Source organism: Urocitellus parryii, unplaced genomic scaffold (assembly GCF_045843805.1).
Source record: "Urocitellus parryii isolate mUroPar1 unplaced genomic scaffold, mUroPar1.hap1 Scaffold_45, whole genome shotgun sequence".
In the NCBI taxonomy this organism is placed as follows: domain Eukaryota; kingdom Metazoa; phylum Chordata; class Mammalia; order Rodentia; family Sciuridae; genus Urocitellus; species Urocitellus parryii.
In genome coordinates this window covers 2,023,464-2,032,857 of record NW_027554016.1, presented here as the reverse complement: position 1 = coordinate 2,032,857, position 9,394 = coordinate 2,023,464, and the positions used below count along the sequence as shown (strand labels likewise).

Below are 9,394 nucleotides of genomic sequence, written 5' to 3'. Positions count from 1 at the left end.
TAAAATAAGTACTAAATTATATGTAGATGCAAAGAGAGGTGGATGGAAGTGAGTAGAATTAAAAGCTTTCCTGGGGAGGGAGTTAAACAGAGATCTATTTGGGGTTGATAAAGATAATTATGTAGAGAATACTATTTGCTGGTTATTTTCTTTTTTTATGTGGTGCTGAGGAGCGAACTCAGTGCCTCACACGTGCGAGGCAAGCTCTCTATTGCTGAGCCACAACCACAGCCCTGTTTCATACTTGTGTGTGTGTTCGGAGGCGGGGTGCTGGGGATTGAACCCAGGGTCTTATACATGCAAGGCAAACACTCTACCAACTAAGCTATATCCCCAGCCCTATACATATACACTTTTTAATACAGAATGTCTGGTCACACTTTGAGAGAAGGCTTACTTCATTTTTATTATCCTTTAAAAGTCACAATGAAAATTATTTGAAAGAGACAGTAAGATATTTAGGCCTACAAGACACAGTGGCACACACCTGTAATCCCAGTGGCTCAGGAGACTGAGATAGGAGGATCTAGAGTTCAAAGCTAGCCTCAGCAAAATCAAGGCTCTAAAAAATTCAGTGATTTATTTTATTAGCTACAGGGTCTTGCTGATTTCTTAGGGCCTTGCTAAATTGCTGAGTCTGACTTTGAACTCAAGATCCTTCTGCCTCACATTCCAGAGTTCCTGGGATTACAAGCATGTGCCGCTGCATCTGGCCTATGTCACACTTATTTTTATAGTGTATTTTCCCATCAAATATTTGGTTTTCAGTGATTTTCTTTTAAATCCCAATTAGGTTTTTCCTGCCAGTCAGATCTATGTACCTCCTGCATATTGATGATATTTGTATGGCCTTGTCTCACATATTAAGTATTAGGATCCATTAAAACTCCTTGGTTTTCAAAAAGAAACTAATTTTCCAGCTTTTTATTATTTTTAATATTTCTAAAGTGGGATCTTATTTATCTTTGTAGTCATAATGTCTGGCCCAGTGCCTGGAATCAAAAACATAAATGTTTTTTGTTTTTTTGTTTTTATTTGTTTTTAAATATTTTTTAATTGTTCATGGACTTTATTTTATTTATTTTTATGTGGTGCTGAGGATTGAACCCAGTGCTTCATGCATGCTAGGTGAGCACGCTACCACTGAGCCACAGTCCCACACAAATGTTTTTTGAACTTAAATTTTATCTGGTAAGGAAAGAGGTTTTGTTTCTTTTTTCTTTTGTACAAGATTGAACTCAGGTTCACTTTACCAATGAACTATATCCAGCCCTTTTTATTTTTTGAGACAAGGTCTCATTAAGTTGCTAATACTGGCCTCAAATTTTCCATCCTCTTGCATTAGCCTCTCAAGTCACTGGGATTACAGGAATGCACCAACAAGCCCAAAGAATTCTTAAATTGGGCTGGGGTTGTGGCTCAGTGGTAGAGCACTCGCCTAGCACGTGTGAGGCCCTGGGTTCGATCCCCAGCACCACATAAAAATAAATAAAATAAAGATATTGTGTCCAACTACAACTAAAAAATAAATATTAAAAAAAAGAATTCTTAAACTTAAACATTCTGTGAATTTTATGTTAATACCACTATGAATTATCATTGATTGTATTAATTATTCAGAATTGCTAAACATGGATTGTCAACTTAAAAGATAGCTTAAAGCATGAATCTGTGCATTAAGTAATAGGATTCTATATGAACTAAACATAAACATAAACTTGATCAAATACTTCATCACACAGGTTCACTATTATGAAGATGGCAATATTCAGTTGGTTAGTCATCAAGATGTACAAGATTTAGTAACTGTTTGGGTGAGTATACAATATTTAATGTCTTTTTCACTTTTGTCTTTTTTACTTTAAAATATTTTGTTTTGCTCTGGAGTGCAATCCATCCATTATTTGTTTTTGTTTTGTTTGTTTGTTTAGTTATATATGACAATAGAATGTATTTTGACTTTTACGTACCTGGAGTATAAATTCCCATTCTTGTGGTTGTATATGATGTGGAGTTACACTGGTCGTGTATTCATATATGAACATAGGAAAGTTATGTCTGATTTATTCTACTATCTTTCCCATTCTTAACTCTCCTCCCTTCCCCCTATTCCCAGTCCACTTCCTCCTCCAATTCAGTGAACCTCTGCCCACCCCCCCAGTTGTGAGTCAGCATCCACATATCAGAACACTTGGCCTTTCATTTTTTGGTATTGGCTTATCTCACTTAGCATGTTAGTCTCCAGTTCCATCCATTTACTGGCAAATACCATAAATTCATTCTTCTTTATGGCTGAGTATTATTCCATTATGTATATGTACTGTGTTTTCTTTATCCATTCATTTGTTGAAGTGCACCTAGGTTGGTTCCATAGCTTAGTTGTTGTGAATTGAGCTGCCATGAACATTGATGTGGCCATGTCACTCTAGTATGCTGATTTTAAGTCATCTGGAACATTGCTGAGGAGTGGGATAACTGGGTCAAATGATGGTTCCATTCCAAGTTTTCTTAGGAATCTCCATACTGCTTTCCAGAGTGGTTGTACCAATTTGCAGTCCCAACAGCAATGTATGAGTATACCTTTTTCCCCACTAGGGACTGAACCCAGGAGGAGCACTTAACCACTGAATCATATCCCCACCCCCACCCCCTTTTTTTTTGAGACACCATCTCGATAAGTTGCTTAGGGCCTTGCTGAGTCTGGCCTCAAACTTGTGATCCTTCTGCCTCTGCCTTCCAGGTTGCTGGGATTATAGGCATGCACCACCACATATAGCAACATAGAAACATTTTTTTGTGGGTGATAACTAACTTTCCAAAGCAAAAGAAAAAAAATAAAAAGAATAACATTAATTTATGTCTTCACAAATTGTGTAATATCTGCCTTAATAAAAGACAGCTGGATTCTCATATCAGCTTCATACAGTCTGTAACCCTCACAGTGGTAAAGTCACTGCACATCATGAAGTTTGTATGAAACTGTATTGTAGAAGCATGAGAGTAAGAGTTGAAAAGGCAGGGCTGGGGTTGTGGCTCAGTGGTAGAGCATTTGCCTAGAATGTGTGAGGCACCAGGTTTGATTCCTGGCACCACATACAATAAACAAATAAAATAAAGGTATTGTGTCCATTTACAACTAAAAGAAATATTTAAAAAAAAGAGTGGAAAAGGCAGACATCAAGCTGGAATGTAACTTAGTGGCAGAGCACTTGCTTAGCAAGCAAAGGTCCTGGGGTGCGGCCCTCGGGGCATTGTTCATTTCATCTGTTTTTAAATATTTATTTTAGTTGTAGTTGAACACAACACATTTAAGTTCTGCACCTTGCCACCTTGCTCCTGGATAATATGATCTTTTATAGTTATCATTTGAACATTTTTCTTCTTAAAATTTATAGAAACAAATGTTAAGCTAGCAATATAAATTCATTTTCTCTTCTTTCTGATACTATTTTTGTGTGTATATATATATTGTATTTTACAAAAATTATGCTTTTACATGTATAGTCTCAACATAAATATAAAAAACAAGAGTCATTTGCAAATGATGTATTTCAACAAATATTAAAGATAAAAAGCAGATGGAGAAAGAGTGAAGGATATGGTGGGAAACTGGAAACAAATGTTTGCCTTGCACACAGGGCAATGACAGCAACAAGGAAATCACTTTTAATACAGGTTCTGAGTTCAGTATTTACAGGCAGCTGATAGCAAACACATTTGGATAGAAATTGTGGGTAAATTGAAAGGTATGTTTGTTAAAATAATGCAGAGAAATGAACTAAATAGAGTTAAAGCTCGAAGAAAAATGAATGTGCTCCCTGGAGCTGCATAACCCATATTCACATAGACAAAGTAATGTAAGCAGATTATTGACATGCCCTCTCCAAATCAAATTACAGACATAGCAGGGAAAACAAGCTATGTTAGCATTCTGTAACAGAATACAAGTGTTATCATACCAAAAAAAGACCTCCATTTAAAGGTAGGCATTGGGAAGAAAGGTCCCTGGAAGGGAAGTGATGATGATAATTGCGTTTCACAGAGGGGAACTACACTAATCTGTGTCAAAAAAGTTAGGAACAAATGTATTAGGAGTGTAATAGAAATCCATTATTTAGTGTATTTTCACAATCTCTCATGAATGACTCCCAAATCCTAAGAGCTATAAAAATGAGATTTCTTACCCCACCCCCAATGCATTGCATATAAAATTTACGTAATCTTAATTCACTTGCTGACAAAATTTGACCAAAATAATATGAAGCTAATGTTTCCTTTTGTTTATCACACTTGCTATGGATATTCATGCTTTCTGTTTCAGAAATATTTGTTGATTTTAATTATAGAGCCTGCTCCAAATCTACAGAAGATGTTACATATTCTATAGTATATAGTGTCTTTATGGTAATGTTTTCATAGTATCTAAATCATTCTAATTTCAAAATACATTTAACTTCAAAAGGGTTTGTAACAGGAAAGATGGATAAATATAAGTGAATATGTACTTGCATGGAAAAACAAACACCAAATTTAAGTGGAACTTAACATTTGCAAGGAAAGGAAGGAGAACGTGATACAAGTGTTACATTGGAGATTTATTAAATTGGGCGATGTTCACGTTTATTTATTATATTAATTTATATTCCTTCTCTCTAATAGTTCCAAATGATAGAAATTACCCCCAAAGAACTTAAGAATAGTGATGTAACCATACCCAGAGTACATGGAGGTGATGTGGCAGTTTAAATGCTTTAAATATTTTTGGTCATATCAGAAGACAATAGACAAGTGACTTCATTTTGATAAATTAAGAAGTTATACACACATGTTATTTTGAGGTGTGGATAATTAAATATACAAAAAGTAAGCTGGATGTCATTGCTTTTAAGAATTAGTAGTGCAATCAATCAATAAGTACATGAAAAAATGCTCACCATAGCTAGCAGTCAGAGAAATGCAAATCAAAACTACCCTAAGATACCATCTCACTCCAGTAAGATTGGCAGCCATTAGGAAGTCAAACAACAATAAGTGCTGGAGAGGATGCGGGGAAAAGGGCACTCTTGTTCATTGCTGGTGGGACTGCAAATTGGTGCAGCCAATTTGGAAAGCAGTATGGAGATTTCTTGGAAAGTTGGGAATGGAACCACCATTTGACCCAGCTATTCCCCTTCTAGGTCTATTCCCTAAAGACCTAATAAGAGCATGCTACAGGGACACTGCTACATCGATGTTCATAGCAGCACAATTCATGATAGCAAAATTGTGGAATCAGCCTAGATGCCCTTCAATAGATGAATGGATAAAAAAAATGTGGCATTAATACACAATGGAGTATTACTCTGCATTAAAAAATGACAAAATCATAGAATTTGGAGGGAAATGGATGGCATTAGAGCAGATTATGCTAAGTGGAGGTAGTCAATCTTTGAAAAACAAATACCAAATGACTCCTTTGATATAAGGGGAGTAAACAAGGACAGGGTAGGGACGAAGAGCTTGAGAAGAAGATTTACATTAAACAGGGATGAGAGGTGGGAGGGAAAGGGAGTGAGAAGGGAAATCGCATGGAAATGGAAGGCGATCCTCAGGGTTATACAAAATGACATATAAGAGGAAAGGAGGGGTAAGACAAGATAATACAAATGGAAGAAATGATTTACAGTAGAAGGGGTAGAGAGAGAAAAGGGGAGGGGAGGGGAGGGGAGGGGAGGGGGGATAGTAGAGAATAGGACAGACAGCAGAATACATCAGACACTAGAAACGCAATTTGTCAATCAATGGAAGGGTAACTGATGTGATACAGCAATCTGTATACGGGGTAAAGGTGGGAGTTCATAACCCGCTTGAATCAAACTGTGAAATATGATGTATTAAGAACTATGTAACGTTTTGAACAACCAACAATTAAAAAAAAAAGAATTAGTAGTGGACTTGGAAGAGTAGAGTTACTTTTAAACATATTACTTTGATAATAAATTTAAAATGTAGTTTTAAAAAATGAACATTGATGTCTTTCAGATACATAGATGAATAACACTAATTTTTATTATTTTTGAGAAAGCTTCTATTCTTTGTAGTAAAATGGGATTTATTATGTTGTCATGATTTAAGGAAAATGAATACTGTAAGAATAGGTGAAAGTGGCAAATGTGACATTGCTGGGTACTGTGTAATTCATTTTAGATATGCATGTGTCTGTGTCTTATGTTAATAATATGTTTTTAGTTTCTCTACAGCTACATAGAATGTAGTGCATTTGCAAATAAATACAAATTCCTCCCATTTAAAAATACAAACTCCTTCTACATAGAAATACGTTAATACTTTCTCTGAAACTTAGGTAATCCAAATTATTGCTGAATACTACTAATATATACATACATTTTACCCTACACTAAAGCCTTTTGGTTATACATACCACTGTACAAGTTTTTTTTTTTTCTTGTCATTGTTGTCATTTTCTTTGATCATCAAAAAAATCAAGTTTCTTCCAAATCATCATTTCTAGGGTTTGTTGACATCTAATAAAATTCTTAGCATTTATCATAATTTGAACTTCATATTTCATGAGACATGTGTATTACAATTTCAGGAATTATATAAGTAAATTTAGGCATCCTGCTCTTCTGCATTCTCCCCCTGGATACAGTCTGGAATCCTTCTTGATGACTTTATGTCTAGCATGTCAATCTTCATGAAATAACAATTTATCTTCTGATTCTTATTATTTAAAATTCTGAGGCCCAGTTCAGCTGCAATTTTAATCATGATACCTCCCTTGATCACACTAACATATTTGGAGATGTTTTTGCAATTTGGAGCAAAGAGAAGAGAATTTGAGTTGGTCTCTGAGATCACCTGAAATTATGTAAATGATGTAAGCTTTAGAGGACAATTGTGAGGTGGATAACATATACTGGCTATTGAAGAATGGTAGGAACCACTCTGTAGCAATGACTTTGTGCAGGAGTTAACAGTATTTCAGTTTTCTTGTTTCTAGGGAGAAAAAGCAGAATATGCCTCACTATGGAAATAACCACATCCTATCACCAGGGTCAGGTGATAGACCCCTAAACAGTAAACCTTTTAGTTTTGGAATTTCAGCTATGGTATGACAGAAGGTGAAATTCAGTCTACTGAAACTAATGGTCATAGGTCTCAGAAAGAAAAACATGAAGTTCACTTGAATTCTGATCCTGAGCATAGACTTGGCCCTTTCTAATTCTTTTCCCCTCTAGAGAGTTTGTTATTAAAGCTCTTTATGAGTAAAGAAGGTTTGAAAAAGTTATATGTTTACATATAAACCCATAAAAACAGCATACTACAGGGACACAGACACATCAATGTTTATTGCAACACAATTCAGAATAGCTAAACTGTGGAGCCAACCTTGATGTCTTTCAGTGGATGAATGGATAAAATAATGTGGCATTTATAAACAATGGAATATTACTCAGCACTAAAAAAGAATAAGATCATGGCATTTTCAAGGAAATGGATGGCATTAGAGCAGAGTATGCTAAGTGAAGTTAGCCAATCCCCAAAAAACAAATGCTGAATGTTTTCTCTGATATAAGGGGGGTGACTCAGGATGGGATAAGGAGGGAGAGCATGGGAGGAAAATTACCTCTAGATAGGGAGGAGGGGTGGGAGGGAAGGGGAGGGGGGAATAGCATGGATGGTGGAAGGAGAACCTCATCATTGTACAAAGTTCATGTATGAAGATGTGAATTTGGTGTCAGCATGTCTTGTATACGAAGATAGGATAAATTGTGGTATAGAGGTGTATTAAGAATTGTAATGCAAATAATAATAATAAAAATAATAGAGCTTATGTAAAAAAATATAAAAAATTTAAATGAAAAAAAAATAGTAGTTTGGATTTTCTAGAACTATGTGATCCTAGTTATCACATTTGATACTAGTTGTGAATATCATTTTAATTCAGCTTTGATCATTTATCTCTTCAACCCTTCTATTCAATATTTTAATGATGGATGTTTAATATAACTAAGTTATATTAACTAAGTTTAGGAAAATTAATGCTTTATTTTCACGGTTAAGAAACAAGAAGACTACATGTAAACAGATTCCTTGGTCTAGTTTATTTTTGCAAATGGTTTAGGTTTAATTCTGCGAACACAAAAATATGCCAAATATTAATGTTAGATATAACATTAATATAGGTGCATTGATAGATGAGAGATCCATCTATTGATAAATGAATGAAGAAAGCAAAAGAAAAGAAGGAAGGAAAGAAGATACTAATAACCATCGTCCAATAATAATTTGCATGGTTCCTTTTTAAAATTTTTGGTACCCAGTTGTTCCTATAATTCAGGCTTCTTTTAGTTGTTTTCAACTAATTTATTTCTCATTTTCTCTATTTGCCAGATCACTAAGGGAAATACTACCCAGCCCCTATTTTCTCTTGGTTATTTAACAAAGCCATTATCTTTGTGGTTCTGCCTTTTGAACAGGTCCCTATCTCTTTCTCATATAGCTGATTTAGATCAATTCCTCTTTTTCAAAATTCCAAAATATTTTTGAATGCACATTTTATTTTGAAGCAAGGACACTTGAAATAATTATTTTAAGGCAAGGTGTTATATAAAGTGAACAATGACTACATATCTTCAACTATCTAAAATTCATACCTACATGTATAACTCTAAATAATTACCAAAATGAAGTGCAGATTAGATTATCATGTAGCATCTGATGGCTGCCCTTATGCTGCAAAGTGTGTTTTCAGAAATAATTTCCTGCCACATTCCTGACTGTATTTGCAGCCTGAGTTGATCCCTTCCCTGCTGTTCTCTGATCTGCCCCTGGGTTACTAACAGCCCCAACAGACAGACTGGCTCTTGCTACCTGCTGCTCAGACACAGATTAACTCACTACCAGCCATATGGGCTATCAACTTCACATATTCCTCTCCTTTTGCTTTTGGCTCTTTGGAAAGTTAATGGACAGTTTTCTGGTGGAGAAAAAAACAACAACCTGATGGTGTGTGGACTGGGCTGTAATCACCTGCACCCCACACAACTGTCACCTCCATCTACCTTTCAGCAGCTATTTGTGTAAAGGGAACAAATTACTGCATTTAGCATTTATTTGGTACTACTTGTGTGTTGTGAGCCACTGTCATTTGCCTTGACTAGAAAGTCAAACAATTCAATACCTAATTCATATTTATATAACTTATAATAATTAGATATATCTATTGTTAACAGATATCTCAGAGTGTTGCTACAGGTATATATATATATATATATATATATATATATATATAGAGAGAGAGAGAGAGAGAGAGAGATACAGAATATTTATACACACATAAATGTGTATGTATTTATATACAAGTAAGTTCAAACACCTATGCTCATTT

The 9,394-nt window shown here is 35.1% G+C and overlaps 1 non-coding gene across 1 annotated transcript; it reads left to right on the top strand.

Moving 5' to 3' along the window:
- The first annotated feature begins 1,407 nt into the window (after window positions 1-1,407).
- On the top strand, window positions 1,408-1,480 carry Trnaa-agc (transfer RNA alanine (anticodon AGC)). The gene has a single exon. It is a non-coding gene; the product is annotated as a tRNA-Ala (tRNA).
- Window positions 1,481-9,394: the final 7,914 nt, after the last annotated feature.